This window comes from Marmota flaviventris, chromosome 10, assembly GCF_047511675.1.
Source record: "Marmota flaviventris isolate mMarFla1 chromosome 10, mMarFla1.hap1, whole genome shotgun sequence".
NCBI classification, from domain to species: Eukaryota; Metazoa; Chordata; class Mammalia; order Rodentia; family Sciuridae; genus Marmota; species Marmota flaviventris.
Genome location: NC_092507.1, coordinates 20,967,689 through 20,994,825, shown reverse-complemented (window position 1 = coordinate 20,994,825; position 27,137 = coordinate 20,967,689). Strand labels below are relative to the sequence as shown.

The window sequence follows — 27,137 nt, the reverse complement described above, 5'->3', positions numbered from 1 at the left end:
AAATAATTTTTAAGGGCTGAAGATGTAATTCAGTGGTAGAGTGCAGTAACATAGAAAGAAAAGAAAAGGTGGGGAGGGGGAGAGGGGGAAGGGGAGGGGGAGAGGAAGAGGGGGAGAGGGAGAGAGGCAGGGGGAGAGGGAGAGAGGGAGGGGGAGAGGGAGAGAGGGAGGGGGAGAGAAAGAGAGAGATGGATGGATCATTAGGATTTTTCTGCAGAACATCACTCTGATCTACTCCATTAATAACATCATGCTATCTGGGCTAGAAAAGCAAGAGGTTAAAAAGCACAGCAGTGGCCTTGATAAGATACACAATCTCCAGAAGGTGAAGAATAAATGCTACAATCATATCAATACAATGTTAAAAGGCCCAGTAGTCAGAAGCATGGTAAGACATGACATTCAAATAACGGCATCTAGGTAAATTATTCCGTCTTATATTTCCTACCAAGAAGAGGGGAGCACAACTCTTGAGAACACAGCTCTGAATTTTATATTGGGTAACCTGAAAAGTTGAAATTTGAGAAAAGTTTTGAGATTAGGGAAAAAAACCAGGAAAGAGGTACTAGGGAAAGAAATTTACCAAATTGTATTGTTAAGTTGTGTGCATATATGAGAATGTAACAACAAATCCCACTACTAGGTATCGGGGTATTACAATAAACCACAGTGGGAGAATCAATACACAGAATCAGTAGCCCAGGAGCTATAAAGAAGGGCCACACTATTTGCAGTGTTAAATGGCATGTCTTCTGTAAAACAACTCATGGTAAGCTACTGGCTCTAGTATACTGGACACAGTATATCCAACCATGGGACATGAGTGATCATCAATCTAGAGTCACTCATCATGACACTAAGTTATAAGACTGTGAGGACCCAACAAGAATCCACCCTAAGATGAAAATGATACATTCAGAATAAAGCACAAGTAGAATTAAAAGGCACAAGCATTACCAGATAGCCCAACAGTCAAATCATCTGCCATTGTTGCACCAGGGCCTCTCCCTCAGCATATACTTTTGGCTATACGAGGGTATACTACAGCCTCACTCAGAGGGTGGAACTTATAAACAGTGGTTTAAAAAACAAAACAAAACTAATGAGCAGAACTGTAGGTAGTATATCTGTCTACTTTGTGTGGAAAAAAAAGTGGCTAAGATTAGCAAATAAGCAAAATTATGGGCAAATGTTCTGAAATGTTAGTCAGGGATATTAAAGGAGAAAGACTGGAAATTGAGGCAAAGAGATATTAAGGAAGGACAAGGAGTGGATCTAAAGTGTGAAGATCTTTGTATCATGTTAGTGTTCATCAGTGAACATTTTCAATGGAAGAGGTACTAAATAACCACGTAAAGAAAATGACTCAACCAATTTACATCAGTCATCATTTGCCATGGCTTCCCTGGTGCTAACAAAATGTACACATGAACAAAGATGGCAATGGTAGCAAGAAAGACACTACACATGAGCTTTACCCCCACTTAATAAGGATGCTCTAACATCCAAGTAACCAGCAACACAAACCCTCAAGATGGTACCATCTTTTAAGGAAACCAATTGACTATTTGATAACAAGTTGATTATACTTGGCCCCTTCTATCATGGAAAGGTGAACAATTGATTCTTTTATTTATTTATTTACTAGTTCTAATCAGTTATACATGACAGTAGAAAGTTTTTCGATTCACTATACACAAACGGAGCAGAATTTTTCACTTCTCTGGTTGTGGAACAATTTATTCTGACAGGAATAGATAATGTTTGGGGTACAAGTTAATATTTCTGCCCTCAGGGTTGCCGTAAACATCAAGAAGGCTTAGGAAATGTTTGATCCACTACCAAGTATTATTCCCATAACACCTTGTCATTATATCAAGGAAATCATCTGGCAGTTAAGTGCAGGACAAGAACCAGGACCCTGGGACCAACTGGTAGTATCACATCATGTGCTTGTTAACCAAGGCAGGTACAGCAGTGCCTCCCTGTAGTTTCAGCATTGGAAAGCTGAGGCAGATGATTGGCTTGAGCTCACAAGTTTGAGATCAGCCTGGGCAACTTTGGGAGACTCCACCTCAAGAAAATAAATAAATAATAATAACACCCAGTTTACAACTAGGCAAGAGATTTGAGTAGTCATTCTCCAAAGAAGATATACAAAGAAAGGGCCAACAGGCACACGAAAAGAACCTCACCATCTGGGGCTGGGGATGTGGCTCAAGCGGTAGCGCGCTCGCCTGGCATGCGTGCGGCCCGGGTTCGATCCTCAGCACCACATACAAACAAAGATGTTGTGTCCGCTGAAAACTAAAAAAAATAATAATAATAATAATAAAATAAAATAAAAAAGAACCTCACCATCATTAGCCATCATTAGTCAACAGGGAAAGGCAAATCAAAATCACAATGAGATGATGTTTCAAACCAAGTACAATGTCTATAAATAAGATAGACAATAACGTGTTGATAACCAAAACCCTCATATACTGCTGGTGGAATGTATAATGGTGAGGCAGGTTTGAAAAAGAATTTCCCAGTTCCTCAAAGGGTTAAACACTAAGTTTACCATATAATCCAGCAATTTCACTCCTACATATGTAGAAGAGAAACAAAAATACACATCTGCATAAAACTTGTATACAAATGCTCAGAGCAACATATTTTATAATAACTAAAAAATTAAAACCACCCAAATGGTTTTAATTTTTAAATTAAAAATTTAAAACCACCCTAATGTCTATGAGCTGATGAATGAATAAACAGAATAAATACAATGGAATATTATTCAGCAATAAAAATAAGTGAAGTACTGCCAGGTTCAGTGGCACATGCCTTTAATCCCAGAGACTTGGAAAGCTAAGGCAGGAGGATCACAAGTTCTAGGCTTAGTGAGATCCTGTCTCAAAACAAAAAATAAAAAGGACATGGGATATTGCTCAGTGATAGAACACCCCTGAGTTCAACCCCCAGCAACACACACGCATGTGCGCACGTGCACGCACGCACACACACACACACACACACACAAAGGCAAGCAAGCAAGGGGGGGCGGTGACAAACACTTTTTTGAAACTCTGAAAATTAACCAAATGCTAGCAACAATCCAAAGACATTTATTTTTTATTTTTTAAAGACACAGAGGTTTAGGGGCTGAGGTATAGCTCAGTGGTAAAGTGCTTGGCTCGCATATGTGAGGCACTGGGTTCAATCCTCAACTCCACATAAAAATAAATAATGATACAGTGTGTTCATCTACAACTAAATGAATATTAAAAAAAAAAAAGATATAGAGGTTTATTTAGGAAAGCAAGGAATACATACTCAAGGGCCATCTCCAGAAGGAGAAACTGCTGATATATTTTTTTTTTTTTTAAACACAGCTGATGCTGTCAAGCATGATGGTGCACATCTGTAATCCCAAATTGCAAGTCCAAGACCAGCCTCAATAAGTTAGCAAGACCCCCGTCTCAAAAATAAAATCTAAAGGACTGGGATGTAGCTCTGGCAAAATGCCTCTGGGTTTAGTTCGAAGTGTCAAAGAGGAGGGGCTAAGAAAAAAAAAAACAAAACAGCTGATTCTAAAATTACCAACAAGGGGCGGGGGAGCAAACAATCTGAGCAAATGTTTCTTTAAGGAAAACATACAAATGACTAATATGCACGTGAAATGATGTTCAACATCACTAGAGAAATACAACTATAACAGTGATATACCACTTCACATGCATTAGGATGGTCATTATTTAAGAGAGAAGATAACAAGTATATAATGATGTGGAGATATTGGAAACTTGGCACATTGCTGATAAGAATGTAAAACGGTGCATCTTTTGAGAAAAACATTATGGTGGCACCTTAAAAAAATTTAAAAAACCGAGAGTGGTGACAGACACCTATAACCCCAGCTACTTGAGAGGCTGAGGCAGGATAATTGCAAATTCAAGGCCAGCCTCAGTAACAATAATGAGACCCTGGGGGCCGGGGTTGTGGCTCAATGGTAGAGCACTTGCCTAGCATGTGTGAAGCACTAGGTTCAATCCCCAGCGTCACATAAAAACAAATAAATAAAATAAAGGTATTGGGTCCATCTACACCTAAAAATAATAATAATAATAATGAGACCGCTTCAAAAAAAAAAAAGGAGAGAGAGAGAGAGAGAACTACCATAGGATCATAGGATCTAACAATACCCAAAAGATGTGAAAGCAAGTACTGAAACAAATAGTTGCACACCAATGTTCATAGCAGTATTACTGATAATAGCCAAAAGGTAGAAACAACCCAAATGTACACTGATGGGCAAATGGATAAACAAAATGTGGTATATGCATACAACAGAATGCTATCAGCCTTAAAAGGGAGTGAAATTCTGATATATATTACTAACATAGATGAACTCTGAAAACATGATAAGTGAAACAGGCCAGACACAAAAGGATGTCAAGTAGTTAAATGCATTGATATAAAAAACAGAACAGGGGCTGGGGATGTGGCTCAAGCGGTAGCGCGCTTGCCTGGCATGCATGCGGCCCGGGTTCAATCCTCAGCACCACATACAAACAAAGATGTTGTGTCCGCCGAAAACTAAAAAATAAATATTAAAAATTCTCTCTCTCTCTCTTTAAAAAAAAAATAAATAAATAATAGAACAGGGCTGGGGTTGCAGCTCAGCGGTGGAGTGCTTGCCTAGCACATGTGGGCACTGGGTTTGATCCTTGGCACCACGTATAAATAAATAAAATAGAGATGTTATATCTACTTACAACTAAAAACAAAAAGTAGAACAAAGGTTGCCAGGGGATAGGGGAGTGAGGATAGGAAGTTATTGTTTAATTAGTATAAAGGTTTTTTGTTGTTGTTGTTGTTTGTACTGAGGACTGAACCCAGTGAGTTTCATCCCACTAAGCCAACCAAGCACAGATTTCCACAGCCACACACAACAAAGAATACAGGCTTTACAGGTTTAGTCCAGGAAAGTCATCAGACAAAGAACAAGAAAAAGAAACCAGAGGAGGAGGGAATCTTACTTCCAGAATTGCCATATTATATTATCTTAAATAGGACACAAGAAAATATATGCTATAATATATGCTTAATATAATATATATATTAAGGAGAGGGCAGTCAATAAAACTGTATCTGAAGAATATTTGAAGTTGGACTTAAAGAGATTTTACAAAAGCTACTATAAATACTTGAAAGAACTAAAAACAGGATGAGGATATCATCGCTCAGGGGTAGTTTGTACCTCAAATGTCCCCCAAAAGCCCAAGTAGTACAGGTTTGATTCCCAGCCCATGGTGATATTGGAAAGTGGTATAGTCTTAGGATGTGGGGTCTATTAAGAGGTTTTCTGTTATTGAGGTTATGCCTCAAAGGCAATTATGGGGCTCTCTCTTTCTCTTTCCTTTTCCGTTTGAGGCTGCCACAAGGTGGGCAGCTCGCTCCACCACGTTTTCCTCACTATGAGGTACTGCCTTGCCACACACCCAAAAGGAACTGACCACAGACTGAAATCACCAAAATTTCCTCTTTTTAAGTAAACTATCTCAGGCATTTCATTACAGTAATAGGAAAGGTGATAACACAAACTTCAAAAATCAATCCTCTAGGGCTGAGGTTGTGGCTCAGCAGTAGAGCACTCGCCTAGCATGTGTGAGGCCCTCGGGTTCTATCCTCAGCACCTCATAAAAATAAAGATTTTTTTTAAAAAAATCCTCTAAATTTCTTTATCCCTCCTAGGGAAGCAATAACAGCCCGAATACAAACCATAACTAGTCTTCTCACCCTGTTCTATAGTTTTAAATACCACACACACACACACACACACACACACACAACTTCCAAACATATATTTCCAGATCAAACCTCTCCTCTAAACTGACATAATCATAGCTTACTCAGTTACCTCTTCTTGAAAAGCTAATAAGTTGTGGAAGCATATCATATTTTAAAAAACAAACTCTTGATTCCCCACCCTTAACTTGTTCCTACCCTAGTCTACCCTATTCAACCAACAGAGTATCAGGTGTAGAGCACTTACAAAAACAGCTGCCATGTGTTAGCTGCTATTTTGTATCATTAGCACTATCATTATCTTTTCAGTAAAATGACAACTTAAAATTTCCTACTGCTCAAGACACAAACCTTAGTGTCACTCTTCCTCCACTCTCTCACATCCACCAGACACGGGTACTAGGGATTGAAGGCAGGGGCACTGTACCCACTGAGCAACATCCCCATCCCTTTTTTAAATTTTATTTTAAAACACAGTCTTGCTAAGCTGATGAGGTTGGTCTTGAACTTGTGATCTTCTTGCCTCAGCCTCACAAGTAGCTGGAATTAAGCCATGCCTATCACTCTTAACTCTTTTTCTCCTACCTATATCTAAATCAAAATCTTACTGTCTCTGATTCCAAAATACACCCATAATTTATCCAATTCTTACCAGTTCAAGTTGTCCATTCTCTCCTGCTAGACTACTGTAACCAACCCTTTCTACTGAGACCCCCCTATAATTCAGATACTTTTTGGAGTGGTCTAGTTAATCCTTTATTTAAAAAAAAAAAAAAAAAGCAGATCATATCTCCCTATCACATCTGAAAGTTAACTCCAGATTTCTTACCATGACTATAAGATCCTATGAGACCTGGCCTCTGTCTACTCCACTGACTTCATTTTTTCCATCATTGCTCTTGCTCACTCTACTCCAACCATACTGATACTGATGAAATTTCTCTAACTCAACAAAAATATTCTTGCCCTAGGGCTTTGCAGGTGCTGTTCAGTCAGCTTGAAATGCCCTTTTCCCAGAATTGGCATGATTTTCTCCTTCATTTTGGGTAACAATTCAAATATGACCTCCTCAGTCAAAGGGGTCTTTCCCTGAATAGCCTAATTAAACTATCAACCCCCTTTCCATCACATTCTATCCTTTTACCCTGTTTATCATTACCTGCTGGCACATTATCTAGATCTAGAAATAATCAATTTTTATAGTACCTAGAAAGTATCATAGCAGTGACACTGTTTTTCTCACCCTGTATCCAAGCATTTAGAATGTGCACACACAGTAGGTGCTCAAAAAATACTTAATGAAAGAACACTAACACCAAATATATTACTTTGTCCATGAACAAGAAACTAACAGAAATGGACTGAATGTGCATACATTTGAGCCAAGGGAAAACCAAAAGGATCTCAAAGGAACAGAAGTTTCCAGGCAATATACATATTGAAAAGTGTCCAAAGAAATAAATCATTTCATATTATTAAAATAGTAGAGAAATACTAAACTCAAAATGAATTGCACACAGCAGAAACTTCAATTCATTTCAAAATTATCCATCTTATTAATAGCAAAAATCTTAGCAGTTTATAATTACTGTATTTAAATAGGAAATTTTGTTAGTTTTATAGTCAAGAGTTGTAAATTTACATATCCTTTTATGTTTGTAACATTAATATAATGAGAATATTTTAAACCAATACTGGGGATTAACAATAAAAATTTTCCTTTAAGCGGGGCACAGTGATGCACGCCTGTAATCCCAGGAGCTCGGGAGGCTGAGGCAGGAAGATTGAAAGTTCAAAGCCAGCCTCAGCAACAATGAGATGATTAGCAACTCCTGAGAGACACTGTTTCTAAATATAAAAATAAAACAGGGTTGGGAATGTGGCTCAGTGGTTGAGTGCCCCTGAATTCAAAGCCCAGTACCACCCCCCCAAAATTTTTTTCCTTTAAATAAAGCATTACTTGGATTAAGAAACTGTTTGAGAATGAATCTTATCATAACAGCTCCCTGCTTTATAATTTCTGAGTAAAATAAAGTACAAACTTCATACTTGATTTAAATGTTCCTCTATGATTCAGCCTATTTACCTTCCTGATTTCATTCCCTGTCATTCTTCTCCTTTGCCTATTATGTCATCCAAATCAAACCACGCCCCATGTCTTGCATCCATATTCCTTCTAACCTAAGCTTTTGCACATTGTTCCCTTAAAACCTTAAAACTCTTTTCCCCATCTCTTTATATAGCTAATGCCTTCAGATCTCAAGCTTAGTTAATACATCCTGCGGGATACAGATACCTTTTGTATTAGTCAGGAGTCTTCTACATTTCTTTTTTTTTTTTTTTTCCTTTTTCCTCCAGTGTTGAGGATTGAATCCAGGGCCTTGTGCATGCATAAATGCCCAACCCCTAGTCAGAGTTCTTCTGAGAACCAGTAGGATGAATATAAACATACATACATATGTTTCATGAGTATAAAGACAGATTTATTTCAAGGAACTGGCTTATGTGATTGTGGGAGCTGGTAAACCAGAAACCTACAGGACAACATACCCAGCTAGAAATTTTTAGGCAGGAGCTGGTACTGCAATCTTGAGGCAGGGAAGACTTTTCCCTCAGGGAGAGACTTTTAAATTGATTGGACAAGGCCATGATACTATCAAGGATAATCTCCTTTGGTAAAGACTAATGACTAGAAATGTTTTTTTTTTTAATAATTTTTTAATATTTATTTTTTAGTTTTCGGCAGACACAACATCTTTGTTTGTATGTGGTGCTGAGAATCCAACCCAGGCCACACGCATGCCAGGCGAGCGCGCTACCGCTTGAGCCATATCCCCAGCCCCTAGAAATGTTAACCACATCTACAGAATACCCTGACAGCAACACCTAGATTAGTATTTAACTGAATAACTGGGCACTATATATAGTCTAGCCAAGCTGACACACAGAACAAACCAATTGCCTTTATTATATAAATAAATACAATTACTGTACCTATACAGTAATCCCTTAGGGCTATGAATCAATGTCTTTATCCTGGAGGAGCAGAAAAACAGAAGTGGGGCAGACCAGAATAGAGGTTATAGGGAAGTTCAGACTCAAGGACTAAGGAATAGTGTTGGTACTTTCTCAAGATCTAATTAGCATAAATTCTGACCAATAATATTGGCCAAAGAGCTATATAAATCCCTAGACTAGTACACTCCAGCGGTAACCTACTATTGGGTCCCCTCTCACCCTGGGCAAGTTCTATTTCTTTTCTTCAGACTTGAATAAATCGTACTTCTTTCCTTCTTGCCTTCTGTTGTTGGTGGTGAATTTCATTCTTCAAATTTGCAAGACAAGAACCAGGAAAGAAACTGGCAGTGAGCTGCCAGGATCTGCTGCAACACTGGAGGACATAGCCCACCATTCAGAGCTGCAACATGCCACTCAAGAATAGTAAAGAATCAGCTTTGCTGGCTGCAACAGTTGGATCCCCTGCTATAATTAGCTGCTAACACTACAATGGACTTTTTGAGCTGCAGAGGCTTGTAACTTACACAGACTCCACCTGCCAGCAGAAGTGGAGAATCTAGTTTCATCTCAAATTCCAATTTTATTCACACCAAAGATCTAGTAAAGCATAAGCTAAAATACCGACATCCAAGAACCAATAATTCAAGAGGCAATAATTTTATCAATTCCACAAATGCAAAAATAAACTCTTATGTTTATAATTAGAAAGTAGTGACAAGCTTCCTAAGTGAAACTCCTTGTACATCCAGTAAAAATCAAACATGATAAAGTCAGAAATGCTTTTCAAGGCCCAGCATAGTGGTGCATGCCTATAATCCCAGGGCTCGGGAGACAGAGACAGTAGAATCACAAGTTCAAAGCCAGCCTCAGCAAAAGTGAGGCACTAAGCAACTCAGTGAGACTCTGTCTCTAATAAAATACAAAATAGGGCTGGGAATGTGGCTCAGTGGTTGAGTGCCCCTGAGTTCAATCCTCCATACCCCAAACAAACAAACAAATGCTTTTCAAATCTATCCCCTCTTGTCTATCCCCCCAACCATTCTGCCCTGAAAGTCCAATTACATCTCCTCATGTGGAGTTCTGGCCACTAAAATAATAATAATAGCTAGCCCTTATTTAGAGTTTACTACACAACAGGTGCTGTTTTTAGTCTAATAACTCATCCGATTTAAAAAAAAAAATTAGTTGTAGATATATAAGTACAGTTATTTATTTATTTTTATGTGGTGATAAAGATCGAACCCAGTGCCTCACACTTGTTAGGCAAGTGCTCAGCCACTGAGCCACAATCCCAGTCCTCATCTAATCTTTTAAAAAATAAATCCAGGGCTGGGGGCATAGCTCAGTGGTAGAGCAATTACCCACCTAGCATGCACAAGGCCCTGTGTTTGATCCCCAGGACTACAAAAAAATGTCCTTTAAATAAAATGTATAACTTCAACTAAGAAATTAATAAATGGAGGCTGAGAGCAAGGCATTTCTAGAAAAAGCAGTGAGCCACTGATATGCCAATGGTCAATAGATACACTACATTTTGCAAAAATTTGAAAAGTTGTTGCCACCAGTTTAAAAAAAAAAAAAACAGCATAAAGGTTGGAGATGTAGCTCTAGGCAGATCATTTACCTATCAATGATCAATGGGGGGGGATTTAGCATTTCCTCGTTTATGATGATGATGGAGGAGGGGGAGGGGGAGAGAAAGAAAAAAAAGAGGGGCTGGGGATTTGGCTCAAGCGGTAGCACGCTCGCCTGGCATGCGAGCGGCCTGGGTTCAATCCTCAGCACCACATACAAAGAAAGATGTTGTGTCCACCGAAAACTAAAAAATAAAACATTAAAAAAAAAAAAACACACTCTCTCTCTCTCTCAAACAAATAAATAAAGGCATAACTTAAAAAAAAGAAGAAAGGCAGGTCAAAAAAAGGAAAAAAGAATCAAGTATAAAGATATGACCCTCTTTCTGATAATCCTCATATGCACTTCTTTTTATTTTAAGAGCCAAGTTCAGTGGTGTGCACCTGCAGTCCCAGTTATTCAGGAGACTGAGGCAGGATTGCTTAAGCCCAGGCATTTGGGCTAGCCTTGGCAACATCATAAGAGTCATCTCTTTAAAAAGGGAGTAGGGGTGGGGCTGGGGATGTGGCTCAAGTGGTAGCGCGCTTGCCTGGTATGCGTGCAGCCCGGGTTGGATCCTCAGCACCACGTAAAACAAAGATGTTGTGTCTACCAAATACTAAAAAAAAAAATATTAAAATTATCTCTCTCTCTCTCTCCCTCTCCCTCTCTCTTAAAAAAAAAAAAAAAAAAAAAGGAGTAGGGGGGGAAGGGAACATCCCAGCAAGTACCTTGGTCTACAGCTCATCTAACACATACTACTGTGGCTAATGGTAGCCATACTCCAGGTGGGGTTAAGAGAAATGTTAGAACTTTAAGATACATTTTATCCTCTTCCCAGAGTTAGCAGAGGTCTTCACATATATCATATGTTCAACTTTGGTAATGTGGAACTGTGGCTAGGTCAATTCAGTGAAAGCAATGCAGAAACATGTACTACAAATTAAAAACTTCCCATATTAAAAGCAAAAATGAAATTAGAAAAAAAATTTTAAAAAGTGGAAAAATGGTGTATGTGTGTACATATATGTATATGTATGTGTGTGTGTGTGTGTGTGTGTGTGTATATATATATATATATATATATATTTTTTTTTTTAGTTGTTGGTAGATCTTTATTTTATTTATTTACATGCGGTGCTGAGAATCAAACCCAGTGCCTCTCACATGCCAGGCAAGTGAGCTACAACTGAGCCACAGCCACAGCTGTAGTTCCACTGTCTTGATCATCCTAATAAACAGCCTTCATTCTGTATTTAACTTTATTCTGTCCCAAGATGGCCTCAAGCAATAAAGATACAAAATGAGTCAACCAAAATGGAAACCATTGAGTATGAGATTATCCTTCTATCTTTCCTTTTCCTTTCTATGTTACTTCTGTAACAGTAAATTCATGTTCTTCAGGTTTTTGTTTTTGTTTTTGTATTAGGGATTGAACCCAGGAGTGCTTAACCACTGGGCAACATCCCCAGACCTTTTTTTGTATTTTATATAGAGAGACAGAGTCTCACTGAGTTGCTAAGTGACTCACTAGTAACTGACTCAACTGCTGAGGCTGGCTTTAAACTGGTGATCCCCCTGCCTCAGCCTCCCAGATCAATGGGATTACAGGTGTACGCCACCAATCCCACCTGTTCTTCAATCGTATCCCTCCCGAGAAAGCTGAATAAGTCAGGCAAAAATCAGAGAACAAGGGTTAGGGACATAGTTCAGTGGTAGAGATCTTGCCTAGCATGCATGAGGCCCTAGGTTTGATTCCCAGCACTACAAGAAAACAAAAAACAAAATAAATCAAAGAACAAACATTTACTGGACAAAAGAACTCAGATTATCTCTCAGTAGATAAATCAGTACAAGTTAGTTTCAAGTATCAATCACTCACAGGAAAATGATCAATCATTTGGCCCCCCCAAAATAATATTGCAGAATAACTTAATCTGTGTCCTTGTGGCTTCAAGAGAGATTAGTAATAATAATTCTCAATGAGAATCTCATTATTTTTTTGAGAAAAAAAGATGTTGCCAGTATGGTCTTGAAATCCTGGTGATCCTTCTGCCTTGGCCTCCCAAGTGCCAGAACCAGCCTGGCATGGTGCTACACACCAATAAGCCCAGCAATTCAGGAGACTGAAACAGGAGGAGGGCCAGCCTCAGCAACTTGGCAATATCTGCGTCTCAAAATAAAAAAAATTAAAAGGACTCTATTATAGAGGTACAGTTCAGCAGTAAAGTATTCCTAGGTTCAATCCCCAATGCAAAAAAAAAAAGTGCTGGGACTATAAGTTCACGCCACCAAGCTGTGTTAATACTTATTTAAAAATAAAACAGCCAATTTAGATGCTACTATAATATAAGGAATAAACACCATAACTTATGTGTATCTTTATTATCTGTCACCAGAGAATCTACCCTTTTTTTCAGAGCTGGATAATGAACCAAGGGCCTTCTATGCGCTAGGCAAGCACTCTACCACTGAGTTACAGCCCCAGACCAGAATTTACTCTTTAGACTAAAAGTTTGGAAAGCCTTAGAAAACCTTTACAATTCCCTAAAATAACCTTCTTTTCTATTTCTGAACTATTTTTGTTAAAACTTAGCAGTTTACAGCTACAAATAGAACCAGTGTTCATAAAGACCTTAACTTATTTTTACCTACCACAAAGAAAAAGAAACACTGAAATGGCTTCCCGGCTGCCAAGCAGCACAGCCAGCCTACTGGTCCCTGCAGAGAAGCAGCGGCGGAGCAGTGAAGCGGGAGAATGGCAGCTGGAATGGGCTAAAGCACAAGCAGCAAGCACAGGCTGCCATGCCGAGTCTGCCAGGGCGGCGCAGACCTGAGGTGAGTGGAAGCCAATCCATCCGCCACCACCCAGCAGCCCAGCGTGAATGCCCACTGCCCGCTGCACACTCCACGCAATCCAACGACCTCAACCGACTTCAACCTCCCGTTGCCCGACCGGCCATGAGAAAATGGAAGTGGGGCAGGCTTGAATTAAAGTTGGGACTTAAAAACTGACCAATAGTGTTAGTACATTTCTAAGTAATTAACATGAATTTGGACCAAAAAAATAGCATTGGTATTTCTTTCAAACCCTAATTAGTATAGGTTTGAATCAACAGCAGTGAACCAACTGCTATGTAAACCAAGTGCTACATAAGCCTCTAGACTAGAACACTAATGGAGAAAACCTACTATGGTTCCCCTGTTGCAATGCAAGTGTTCTGCTCCTGTTCTTCAATAAATCCTACTCTTACACTCACTCATCCTAGTGGTGGATTTCATTCTTCAAATTCATTGGACAAGATCCCTGAAATAAGAAATTGGCAATGAGTTCCTGGAGTCTGCTGCAACATTGGAAGGCATAGCCCACCATTAAGAGCTGCAACACTTTCTGGGCTGCAGAAGCCTGCAACCTTAAACAGATCCCCACCGGTGGACAGAAGCAGTGAATCCAGTTTCACCTCAAAACTTCACTTTGGGGGGGGTGTTGTGGCTCAGTGGTAGAGCGCTCACCTAGCACGTGTCAGGCTCTGGGTTCGATCCTCAGCACCACATAAAAATAAATAAATAAAATAAAAGTATTGTGTCCAACTACAATTAAAAAAAAAAAAAAAAAAAACTGCCCAAGCTGGTCTCAAATTTATGATCCTACTGTTGCCACCTCTCCAGTTACTGGGATTGCAGGCATGTGCCACTGAGCAGTACCAAAAAATAAAGTTTATTTTAAAAAACAAACAAACAAAAAACTTCACTTTCAACAAAGATTTACAATTGTGCTCTTTCAGTAGCATTTTATGGTTTTTTTGTTGTTATTGTTTTTGTCTGTTCAAAAAAGTAATACTTGGGCCTGGGTTGTCACTCAGTGGTAGAGCGCTTGCCTAGCATGCATGAGGCACTGGGTTTGATCCCTGGCAACACATAAAATTAAAAATAAATAAAATAAAGGTATTGAGTCCATCTACATCTAAAAAAAAATTTTTTAAAGAAAATACAGCCATTAAAAAAAAAAAAGTAATATTTGTTGTGGTGTATGCCTGTAGAGGCTGGGGAGGCTGACAGGAGAATTGCTAGTTCAAAGCCAGCCTCAGCAACTCTGAGGCACTAAGTAACTCAGTGAGACCTTGTCTCTAAATAAAATACAAAATAGGGCTGTGGCTCAGTGGTCGAGTGCCCCTGCGTTCAATCCTCAGTACCAAAAAAAAAAAAAGAAAGAAAGAAAGAAATGTAGTAATTTTTTACTTTTAAGCACAAATAATCAACATCTAAAGTACTTGAGTACAATATAAAAATGAAACTCATTTTCCCTTTGAAGAAATAACATTGACCACCTCCTCCTACTTAAATGTGGTGCTTCTGCTACCACTAAGAAAAGACATGAATCAGCTCTATAAAATAGAGGTGTGGGGACTAGGGATGTAGCTCAATGGCCTCAGGTTGGATCCCCACTACCACAGGGATGAGATGAAAGAAATAAAATAGAGGTATGGCACACTGATAAGCAAAAATACTACATACTAATCCAAATTCTCTCAGAAAAGATCTAATATACACTCTAACCATACCAGGTTACCCATTCTTCCCTAGACACGTATCTTACATTTTCACATCCATTCTTTTGCTCAAACTGCTCCCTGTCCCATGAAAAGCTGAATCTACTTGCCCCTAAAGAACATATTCCAAAACCACATCCTCTGTAATGGCTTGTTTACCAAAGCAGAATCTTTCAGTCCCTATTTTAAAACATACTTTTATTTAATATTCAACACACTGTCATGTGTTACAATATAGTTAGTTTTGGGGGGCAGAGGCAAAATACCTTCATATCACTGTATTGCCAAATCTTAAAAGTTGATCCTAGCACACAACAGGTAAAACAGAAATATCTGCTGAATAAAAGAATCATTTTGTTTCTAATACTCTCCAAAATTGTACTTGCCCACTTTTATTTCTCATTCACTCATTCAGGAATGAGTGAATACAATTCCAGTGAAATACCTGGAGCTGTGTGCTAAGTAGTAAAGATGTGTCCCTAGCACCAAGGGCAGCTAAGAAGGGGTGTGAACAGACCTTATTCCTAACATTATGGCAGTTAACTGCAACAATAGAAAACAAATAAGAGTCTTCCTTAATAAATACTATGGGGGGAAAGTACACACAGTTATGATAGTTTTTGTGAAGATGTGACTAGGGTTCTGTGAAAGTTTACAAGGGACATCAGACTTTCTTAGACCAGAGAATCCATCCATTCACTTCTCTCTTTCCTTACACATAACCTTCTTCCAATGTCTCTGTTCCTATTCTAATAGTAAAAGTAACTTACTACAGGAATTTGAAGCATATAATGCAACCAAATACTTATCCTACTTGCTCCTGAAAACAACTCCACAAGTTAGAGCAGGAATCATTATTCCCATGTTAGAGATTAGAAAAATGGAGACTCAAAGAACTTAAATATGAGCTATTCAAGCCTACAGATTCAATACAAGAGGATTTTTTTTTAACTGCTTATTTACTGTTTGACTCTTCCCTCTTACCAACCCAATGCTAATAAGTCTGTAAACCCTAAGATGGAATAGACTTCTGTTTTCACTCATTTGTCCTCAGGGTCTAGAATATAACAGGGTCTAGAACAGTTTATTATTCATGGATGGATTTTCAAATAAAGTAACCAACAACAAAAAACACAAGGGAAAAAGTTCTTTCCTATTATGACAGCATAATAAAAGAGATTTAAAACAGAATTCTACTAGTTAGAAAGGCTAGACTAATTATATTGACTCAATTCAACTGGCATGTTATGCATTTTACCTAAGAATTTAAATTTAAGTAAGGGAGTTGAAGTAGGTTTCTATTTATGGTGTCATATTCATGGCATGTACTGACATAAATCCAAGACTTAACTACAGGTTTGAAACTGATTAAAAGTTTTATTAGGGCTGGGGGTGTACCTAAGTGATAGAATGCTTGTCTACTATGCTTAAGGCCCTGGGTTCAAACCCCAGCACCATTAAAAAAAGTGGGGGGTGGGGGGCCTGGGGTTGTGGCTCAGTGGTAGAGAGCTTGCCTAGCATGTGTGAGACCCTGGGTTTGATTCTCAGCACCACATATAAATAAATAAAATAAAAGTCCATTGACAACTAAAACAATTTTTTTTTTTAAAAGCTGGTTATAAACTGGGTGTGGTGGCGTACCCCTGTAATCCAAGCAGCTCTGGAGGCTGAAACAGCAGGAGCGCAGTCCAAAGTCAGTCTTAGCAAATTAGTGAAGCCCTAAGCAATTTATTTTATTTTTTAAAGAAAGAGAGAGAGAGAGAGAGAGAGAGAGAGAGAGAGAGAATTTTAATATTTATTTTTTAGTTATCGGCAGACACAACATCTTTGTTTGTATGTGGTGCTAAGGATCGAACCCGGGCTGCACGCATGCCAGGTGAGCGCGCTACCGCTTGAGCCACATCCCCAGCCCAAAACAATATTTTTTTAAAATTAACAAAAAATTTCTTGAGACTCCCTATGCATTTGAGTTTTGTCTTCAATGTTAATTTCAAAAGCTGCTATACCTATATTTTCTACATACTTAAACCTTTTAATCACCTTCCAATAAAAAGTTTAAATCACAACTGAGTAACTACCCTTCTGCCCTCAGGGCTGTCCATAAAATTGTTATTCTACCTAGACACAAATCATACTGTAAGATAAATTAATGGCACCAATGATCAATTATGACCTACAGAAAGACATCATTTATCGTTCTATGAATTCCACTTCCTTACGATTCAGTTTGCTCTAACTGCAAAACATCCTCATTATTTTTCTCCAGTATTCAGATTTCAATAAATTAAAGCCACTTATGGTAGTAACATTAGTAGCTGTAATAATGTAAGATAATGGAAAGAGTACTAGTATTAGATTTGGAGTAAGATTTACTCAGCTATTTCCCATCTGGATTAACTGTATGACCTTGGGAAAGTCACTCAACATTTTAGAAGCCAGATTTTATCAGTTGTAAAATGTGAGAACTACACCTCATAGAACTGTATTGAGAATTAAGTTGTTTTTTTAAAAAAATAACATTGGGGTGCTCACTTGGCAGCACATATACTAAAATTGGAATGATACAGAGAAGATTAGCATGGCCCCTGTGCAAAGATGACAAGCAAATTCATGAAGCATTCCATATTTTTTTTTGTATTGGTATTACCAGTAGCTGTACAACTAGAATTGCTAGATAAAATACACGAAGCCCCATTAAATTTGAATTTCAGATAATTATTTTTCTTTACTATAATATGTCCTGACTAAGGTATACATACTTATATGTATATAATTATGTATTGTTCTTTGAAATTCAAATATAACTGTATGCTCTGTATTTTAGTAAATACTGAATCAACTATACATATATATATATATATATATATATATATATATATATATATATACATACACACACACACACATATACAAAGTCAAAACTATGTAATTGCCTGCTAACTACAATGCCTTCCTTTATTACCATGAATATCTTCAAAAATGTTTTTGGTAATTTTGAAAGTAACTACTTTAATGGAATTGTCTCACCAAATTTCTTTATCTATGCAATATAAACAGCTTTATTTACATAAAAAAAAAATAACATTGGGGCTAGGGATATAGTTCAGTTGATAGTGTGCTTGCGACCCATGCACAAGACCCTGGGTTCAATCCCCAGCACCACAAAAAAATAATAAAAATTTTTAAAAATAACATTGACAGAATTTTTTTTATCATGTTAAACAAATAAGAGCTAGTGAGTAGCAACTGCTTTTTCTTATTTTTAAAACACTGAGCAATTCTATGGCTGTTTCTTCAAAGTTTATCCAAAAAGACAAAAAAGACCCCTAAACACTGCTGCTTTACAAAGTGAAGAACAACTGGGGTTTGGAGTGTGGCTCAGTGGTAGAATACCTCCTTAGTATGCACAAGACCTTGGTTTCAGAATATCCGCAGCACCACAAAAAAGAAAAATAAATTGAAGAACAACTTCATTAAGGACCTCCCATTTCTATACAAAGTAACTAACTCGATCCGGGATTCTCAGAGTAAGTAATTTCCGTTATGAGATGTCAAACAAATAAAGTACTAAAGGCTTAATTTGCCTACTTGAGTAGGATGAGAATTTAACCTATGTAACTTCAAAAACCTTCCCAGATTTGCAGGGTGTGGTGGCAGACGCCTGTAATCCTAGACTAGGGAGACTGAGGCGGGAGGATGGCAAATTCCAGGGCAGTCCCAGCAACTTAGTGAGGTCCTAGCAACTTAAGGAGACTCTGTCGCAAAATGAAAAATAAAAAGGAATGGGGATGTGGTTCAGTGGTTAATTGCTCCTGGGTTAAACCCCTGGCAAAAAAGAAAAAAGAAAAGAAGGAAGAAAAAAAAACTTCCCTGGTTTATGCAAAAGGGTCCTGGCTATCTTTATTAAAGGAACTTGAAGTATTAATCTATTTTTCAAAGGGGGGTATCTGCCTTTAGAAAGTTTTAAATTAGCCTGGCTGGTGCGCACGCCTATAATCCCAGAGGCTCCGAGGCTGAGACAGGAGAATCATGGGTTCAAAGCCAGCCTCAGCAACAGAGAGGCGCTTCAGTGAGACCCGGTCTCTAAATTAAAAAAATAATATTAATACAAAATAGGGCTGGGGGTGTGACTCCGTGGCTGGGTGTCCCTGAGTTCAATCCCCAGTACCAAAAAAACAAAACAAAACAAACAAAAAACGAAAGAAAGCTTTAATCTAGCGATGCAGTCTTTCAACGGAACATATATCAAGCTACCACTATGTAACCAAATTTTACTAAATCCATGCAATTCAACCATTTCCAATAGGAGCATACCACCTCTCCTCCCGTAAAATGGTTTCATGCCTTTTACTTAGTCAAAAAATGCTTTCTGGAAGCCACTTGGTTTCTGGCTTCTCTATAAAGTGGATAGTTCTACTAATGGACTTTTTCTTTAGACTTTTTGTTTTAAACAGAATAAGTAAGGATGTCTTTCAGAGGACTGAAGATCCTGGTGACCGAATGAAGTGTTTTTTTTTTTGCAAATATTAAATATTGCCCTACCTATAAATCACTTAGTCTTCTCTGAGATCGGGAGGTGTGTGAATCAATGCCATTCGCAAGAGTTCTTTGGTCCCCCTGACCATAGGGGCAACAGGCATCGCAGCAAATTCAATTTCTCCCCAGATTCCCAGGATGGGGTTCAGGGGCTCGCTTTTTCCCCCCCATAGACTCATCTTCCTCCCAATGAAAACGGCAGATTTGTAATCGGAAGCTCCGTAGAACTAACACTTAAGAGTTGGATACAATAACCTCGAGGTTTCTACAGAAACTACCGGGTTCCGAAGGCTCCGCTAAGTCTAGCCGGGGTGCAGTTATGAGGGTGGAAGGTTTTGAAAAATGGACTTTGACCCGATTCTGTTACCGTAATCGGATCCCCAGGGATCCGCCTCAGTCAGTACCTGCAGGCTTCCCCGCGGTCGCGACTCCTCACAGTCGCACAAAGGGGAGAAAGCCTCCCAGACAAAAGGGCTCAACCGTGTCTGGGGGGCGTAGAGGGCAGCCTGCGCGGGCCCTGCTGCGAGCTGACACGCAGTAGCCGGACCGTTGTGGGAGGGCGGAGAAGGGAGGCGGCGGTCCCGGCCCGCCACGCCCTGCCCGAGGCGGCGGCCACCCCGGCCGTAACCCCCCGCGGGGACCGCAACCCCCTCGCAGAGCCAAGGATGTGCCCGGAGCCTGAGAGGCGCCCGCAAGCCTGACCCTGCGCTCGTGCGGCTCACTTTCTCTTGCTTGCGGAACTCACCCGGGTCGCCTTCGCCGCCTCCTCAGTCTCCACACCAGTTTCCCCCGGAAATCCTACCTGGCCTCTGGCCGCCCGGCTGCAGCCAGAGGCGCCGGCCCCGGGGAGGGGGAAGAGGGAGCCGGCCGGACAGTGAGAGTAGGAAGTGCCGCCGCGGAGGTTCACGGGACTTGTAGTCGCAGCAGGGACTGGCGAGCGGGACAAAATGGCGGAGACTACTCGCCTTTCCCTCCTGGCTGCCAGCCCCGCACGGGCTGTCTGGGCCTGCGCCCCCAGCAGTCCGCACCCTGCATGTGAAAGAATTGGGAACCTTTCCTGGTACTGAGCGAGGCAAAGGTTTTGGGCTTGGGAGGGCTGGGTTCAATATTGACTCCACACAAGTGGCCAAGAAAGGAGCTGACGCAAGTGTGTTAGTTTAGAAACTGTGTCCAGCACTGGGGAATGATATTGGCCAAAATATATTGTTATGTTGTGTGCACGTACTAATGTGTAACACCTAATCCTATTATGTATCACTACAATGCACCGACTTTTTAAAAATATGGGGGATAAAAACAAACTGTCCAGTCTTTGCGTGGACAAATTTCAAGTCACACTCTTCCCCAAGAGAAACATAATTGAGCTGGGCGCAGTAGTGCACTTCTGTACTCCCAGAGACTCGGTAGGCAGAGGCAAGGGGATCCCAAGTTCCAGACCAGCCTCAGCAACTTGGTGAGACTCTATCTCAAAAAATAAAAATAAAAAGACCGAAGATGTAGCTTAGAAGTGGAGCCTCTCTGGGTTCAACCTCCAGTACCAACAAAGAAAGAGAAACATTGAGGGTCAATTTAAAGGGCAAAAATCTTAGAAGCAAGTTACCACCATTTTTTGCATAAGAAATCCAGGAATCATTCCTGACACCTCCAGGCCATTCAACTACATTCCCAACCACTCTGGGAAAATACTTCAAAATATTTCAACTGCTTTGCATTTTCTACATTACCATCACCTAACAGAAGCCACGTAAGCCACGTGGCACTCCTTTCAGGCCTCCAGGCTATCACTCTCCAGACACCTTCCTTGCTGCTGCCAGGTATCTTTCAAAATACCAAACCTATTGTGTCACAACCCAAATTAGACCTAAATGTAAAACCTAAAGCTACAATACCTCTAGAGAGAAGCACAGGAGAAAAATATATGTGACTTTCAAATACATAACCCATAAAGCAATAATAATAACAAATTGCATGTCATCAAAATTAGAAAGTTTGCTCTTTAGGGCAATGGTATGAGAACCCTGAATATCGCTCATTGGAGCACCTGCCTAGCATGAGTCAGACTCTGGGTTTAAGCCAGTACTGCAAAAATAAAAAAATTAACAACACTATTTTGAGCTGGGTACAATGGCCCCAATCCGTAATTCCAGCTAATTTGGAGGCTGAGTCAGAGGATCACAAGTTTGAGAGCAGCCTTGCAATTTAATGAGATTCTATCTCAAAATGAAAAATAAAAAGGACTGGGGATGTGGCTGGGAGATAGAGAGTCCTTGGGTTCAATCCCCTGTACCACATAAATCAATGAATACATACCTACATACTTGGACGTATACTTTACCAAAGGAGATAAATAGATGGCAAATAAGACATGAAAGACGTTAAGTAAGGGCTGGGGATGTGGCTCAAGCGGTAGCTCGCTGGCCTGGAATGCGCGGGGCGCTGGGTTCCATCCTCCGCACCACATACAAATAAAATAAAGATGTTGTGTCCACCGAAAACTAAAAAATAAATATTAAAAATTTCTCTCTCTCTTTAAAAAAAAAGACGTTAAGTAAGAGCTAATTAAAACCACAGGAATGCCTAATATAAAAGGACTAGTAATACAAAATGTTAGCAAGAGCATAGAGCAATAAAAATTCTCATATCCAGGAGAAAAGTAGGATTTTAAGATTATACAACTACTCTGGGAAATGGTTTTACAGTTTCTTTAGAGATTAAATATATGCCAATATATACCTATCATACCTACCAAATGACCCAAATGTTACACTATTTATCTAAGACAAATAAAAGCATACATCCACAAAGACCTTAACATGAATGTTAATAGCAGCTACATTTGTAAGAGCTAAAGACTAGAAATAACCCAAATGTCCTTCAAAAGGTGAATGGAGCTCGGTAAGGTGGCACATGCCTGTAATCCCAGCAAGGCTGAGACAGGAAGATGGTGAGTTCAAGGTCAGCCTCAGCAATTTAGCAAGGCCCTAAGCAATCAGCAATTTGTCTCTAAATAAATATAAAAAAGGGCTGAGGATGTGGCTCAGAGGTTAAGTGCCACTGGGTTCAATGCCTGGTACCAAAAAAAAAAAAAAAAAGGAATGACTTACTGATAAATGAAATATGACTTATTTTTAAAAATAGCTGAGTGAGGGCTGGGGATGTGGCTCAAGCGGTAGCACGCTCGCCTGGCATGCTGGCATGCGTGCGGCCCGGGTTTGATCCTCAGCACCACATACAAACAAAGATGTTGTGTCTGCCGAAAACTAAGAAATAAATATTTTAAAATTCTCTCTTTCTCCCTCTCTCTTAAAAAAAAAAAAAGCTGAGTGAAAGAAACCCAGAATCTCCCTGTCCCTAAAGAAGAGTAGTTTTGGTATGATTCCTTTGATACATAGTTCTAAGCAATACAAACTAATCTATTGTGACAGAAAGCAGATCACAGGGTGCCTAGGGACCAAAAGGACTATGACATGGAAAAGATGGATTACAAAGGGGATGAGGAAACTGTTGAGGGTGATGAGTATGTTAATTAAACACAATCTGGAATGTGATTATGGTTTCAAAGGTGTATATATCAAACTGTATAAATATGTCCAAGGCTGAGGCAGGAAGATTGAAAATTTGAGGCCAGCCTCAGCAACTTAGCAAGACCCTATCTAAAAATGAAAAGGGCTGGGGATGTAGCTCAGTGGTAGAGTTCCCAAGGTACCATCCTCACTATCAAAAGGAAAAAAAAAACAGATATTTTGTTTCTCGAAAAAAAAATCTTAAGAAAATAAGGCAAAATTTTAAGATTTGACAAAATTAGTGAAAGGTACTTTGTTGTTACATTAACCTTTTCTGTTTGAAATAGTTCACCATAACGAAAAGAAGCTTGGAGCCTCCAGTAAACAAAATATGCTTTTTTTTTTTTGGTAAGGAAAACAATAATTTATTTGTATCAACAACTGCTGTGATGCCATCCTGAAATCAATGATTGGCGAAGTTGGGTTTTAATTAGGGTTTTTGTTTTTGCTTAGTTTTCACAGAGTAAATTCCATTCTTATTTATGTCTAGTTTTAGGCATCTTGACAAATATGTATTTTTGAGTAACCACCATCAAAGTCTAGGTAAAAACTGTATCACCACCCCAAAATATTAACTCATGCTATCATTTGTATCATCTACTGATCTGTTTTTTCTTCCTATAATTTGGCTTCTCCCAAAAAGTCAAATGAATGAAATGAAAAAAGTAACTTTTAAAAAATCTGGCTATTTTCACATAGAATGATGCATACCAGGGCTGGGGTTATGGCTCAGCGGTAGAGCACTCGCCTAGCAAGTGCGAGGCCCTGGATTCGATCCTCAGCACCATATAAAAATAAATAAAATAAAAGTATTGTGTCCAACTACAACTAAAAAAATAAATATTTAAAAAATAATAATAATGCATACGAAGCTTGATACTATGTATATAAAATTTCGAAACATGCCAAACAACTATATCCTGTTAAAGGATTCATTCATACATAGTGAAAATATAAAGTCACATTCAGATAAGCCTGGCACATACCTGTAATTCCAGTATTCAGTAGGCTGAGGCAAGAGGATCACAACTTTGAGGTCAACCCAGGCAATCTTGTCTCAAAATAAAAAATAAAAAGGGCCAAGATGTGTGTAGCTCAGTGTTACAGTGCTCCCACATTCTTTCCCTAGCACTTGGAAAAATAATAATGCATTTGCATTTGAGATTCATTGCTGTTGTTTATGTATGTATCAGTAGTTTGTTCTTTTTTTTAACTGCTGAATACTATTCTCTTTCTCTTTTAAAATACTATTCTCTTGTGTGGATGTAACATTGTTTTTCCATTCACTAGTTACAGGACTTTAGGATTTGTATGTGTGTGTGTGTATGTACCACAGTGGGTTTTTTTTTTTTTTGGGGGGGGGGCTTTAGGATTATTTCCAGTTTTGTCAACTGTGGATAAAACATTCAGTTTTTCCAAAATGGATGGACCATTTTTCTTTTTTCATCAATGAATAAGCATTTCAGTTGCTTTGCATGCTTGCCGGCCTTGGTATTGTCAATTTTTGTGTGTGTGTGTGCCAGGGATTGAACCCAGTGTTGCCTAAATTGTTCAGATTGGCTTTGAACTTGCCACCCTCCTGCCTCAGTCTACTGAGACACTAGGATTATAGACATGCTTTACTATGCCCAGCTTGTCAATATTTTTAAAAAATATATTATTTGTTTTTAGCTATTCCACCAGTTGTGCAATGATAACTCAATGAACTCTGCACTTTCCCTAATGATTTATGAGTTTTACTTTTCTTCTTTCTTTCTTTTTCTTTTTTTTTGGTACTGGGAATAGGAATTGAACTCACTCTGCCATGGAGCTACATACCCACATCCCCAGTCTCTTTTATTTTCATATTTTATGACAGAGTCTTGCTAAGTTGCCTAAGCTGGCCTCGAACTTGAACTTGTGGTCTTCTTGACATACACTACTGCAACTGGCTAATTAGCTAAATTTAGCCTTTTTTCATGCACTGATTTGTCATCTGTATATCTTCTTCAGTGAAGTATCTATGTTGTCCTTGAGCTATTTCTTTTACTTGGCTGACTGTTTTCTTATTTTTTTTAATGGACACAAAATACAATATCTTTATTTATAGCTTTATTTTATTCATTTATTTATTTTGGCAGAGCTGGAGATTAAACCCAGAACCTTGTGCATGCAAGGTAAGTACTCTACCAACTGAGCTACATCCCCAGGTCCCTTATTCATTTATTTTATGTGGTTCTAAGGTTTGAACCCAGGGCCTCATATGTGCTAGGCAAGCGCTCTACCACTGAGCCACAACCTAGCCTCCTATTTATTTATTTTATGTGGTGCTGAAAATTGAACCCAGTGCCTTACATGTGCAAGAAAAGCACTCTACCACTGAGCTACAGCCCCAGCTCCTATTTTCTTATTCTTGAGTTGAGGTTTTTTCACATAGTCTGGATACAAGACATTTATCAGATAAAGTAATTTGCAAATATTTTTCTCCCAATCTGTAGACTATCTTTTAAAATTTTTATTAAGTTCAATTTTTCCTTTTTTTTCTCTCTCTTATGGATCATGCCATATCTAAGAAATCTTTGTCTAGCCAGGTATGATGTCACACACCTATAATCCCAGTGGCTTGAGAGTCTGAGGCAGGAGGATTTCAAGTTCAAAGACAGCCTCAGCAACTTAGAAAGGGCCTGTCTCAAAACAAAAAATAAAAACAGGCTGGAGATGTGGCTCAGTGGTTAAGCACCCCTGGATTCAATCCCTGATACATAAATAAATAAATGGATAAATAAAATCTTGGTCTAACGATAGATCACAAAAATTTCCCCCTAAATTTTCTTTTAGAAGTGTATAGTTTTAGATTACTACTTTTAAATATATTTACATATATTTGTATGTATATATGTATGTTTATACTTTTATATCTGTAATCTGTACATAGAAAGATACACAAGATTTCCTTTAGGGTTAGAAAATAATGGGACTTGGGGTAAAAGTAAGTATCTGACTTTTCACTGAGTATCTTTAGAACTATTGAATTTAAATATATATATATATATATATATATATATATATATATATATATATATATTACTGTACCTTAAAAACAAAAATAAAATATGAAGCAAAAGCTAAGAAATTAAAAAAATGTTGGGGACCACTGAAACATGGTTTCACTCATAGTTTAAAATCACTGCAGTAAGGCTAGGGATGTAGCTCGGTAATAGAACACTTGCCTATCATGTGCAAAGCCCTGGGTTTGATACCTGGGCTTGATACCCAACAGTGCAAAAAAATAGGAAAGAAAGTTAGGAAGAAGGAAAAGAAAAAGAAGGAAGCAAGCAAAGAAGGAAATGAAAGAAAGAAGGAAAAAAGACAGAAAGATTCAGCTAGGTACAGAGGCACATGCCTATAATCCCAGCTGCTCAAGTGCCTGGGGTAGGAGGATTGCAAATTCAAGACCCTGTCTCAAAATAAAAAATAAAATGGGCTGGGGATGTGGCTCAGTGGTTAAATGCCCCTGGTTCAATCTCCAGTACAGAAAGAAAGAAAAAAATCACTTTGACATTGTTGGATGGGATGGTTTTCCATAGTTTCAAATCTCTCTGAGGGCTCTCTTCTCCACCATTTTCCAGGATTCCACAAGACTGGCAGTTCTCACTGGGCTGAGAACCAGAAATCAAGTTAACTGGCAAAGAATTAATTGGGCCAGTCAGAAAACAAGACACGAATGAATGAATGAATGAATGAATGAATGAATGGAGAAGTTTCCTCACTATGTCTAACACTGCAGTATTTAAAGACTGTTAAGGTTGCTGCCACCTACAGGCCATATCTTCCAATATCCACTTCATGGAAATTACCCAGGTATTCCTCTCAGTAGAAACCTCTGTGGGGCTCTGGATTGGACAAAGTTACTTATAAAGTTCTCTTTTTTCCCCCCTCAGCCCATATTCTGTCACAAACCCAAACTGGTATTTGGAGTTCCGAAAAGTGGAGACCGTGGCATCAGATTTGTCTGGGATTGAAACTAATTTTTACCTTGTGCAATCCTTTTATATCAGTTTCTTCATCTGTGAAATGGGGG

General features: G+C 38.9%; 1 protein-coding gene and 1 non-coding gene across 3 annotated transcripts in view; one reads left to right on the top strand and one right to left on the bottom strand.

The window, feature by feature from the left end:
* Nucleotides 1-20,371, bottom strand: part of Phactr4 (phosphatase and actin regulator 4) — a 96,277-nt gene extending 75,906 nt beyond the window's left edge. Inside the window, exons 1-2 of one of the 2 annotated variants that reach the window (XM_071617530.1) lie at nt 20,260-20,371; nt 2,196-2,307 (exon numbers count right to left, since the gene is read on the bottom strand). The gene's annotated coding sequence lies outside the window, so the exon portion shown is untranslated. The remainder of the gene's footprint in view (nt 1-2,195; nt 2,308-20,259) is intronic. The other variant, XM_027937537.2, reaches the window with a different exon arrangement.
* LOC114094538 (U6 spliceosomal RNA) lies at nt 17,503-17,608 on the top strand. The gene has a single exon (XR_003583050.1). It is a non-coding gene; the product is annotated as a U6 spliceosomal RNA (small nuclear RNA).
* Nucleotides 20,372-27,137: the final 6,766 nt, after the last annotated feature.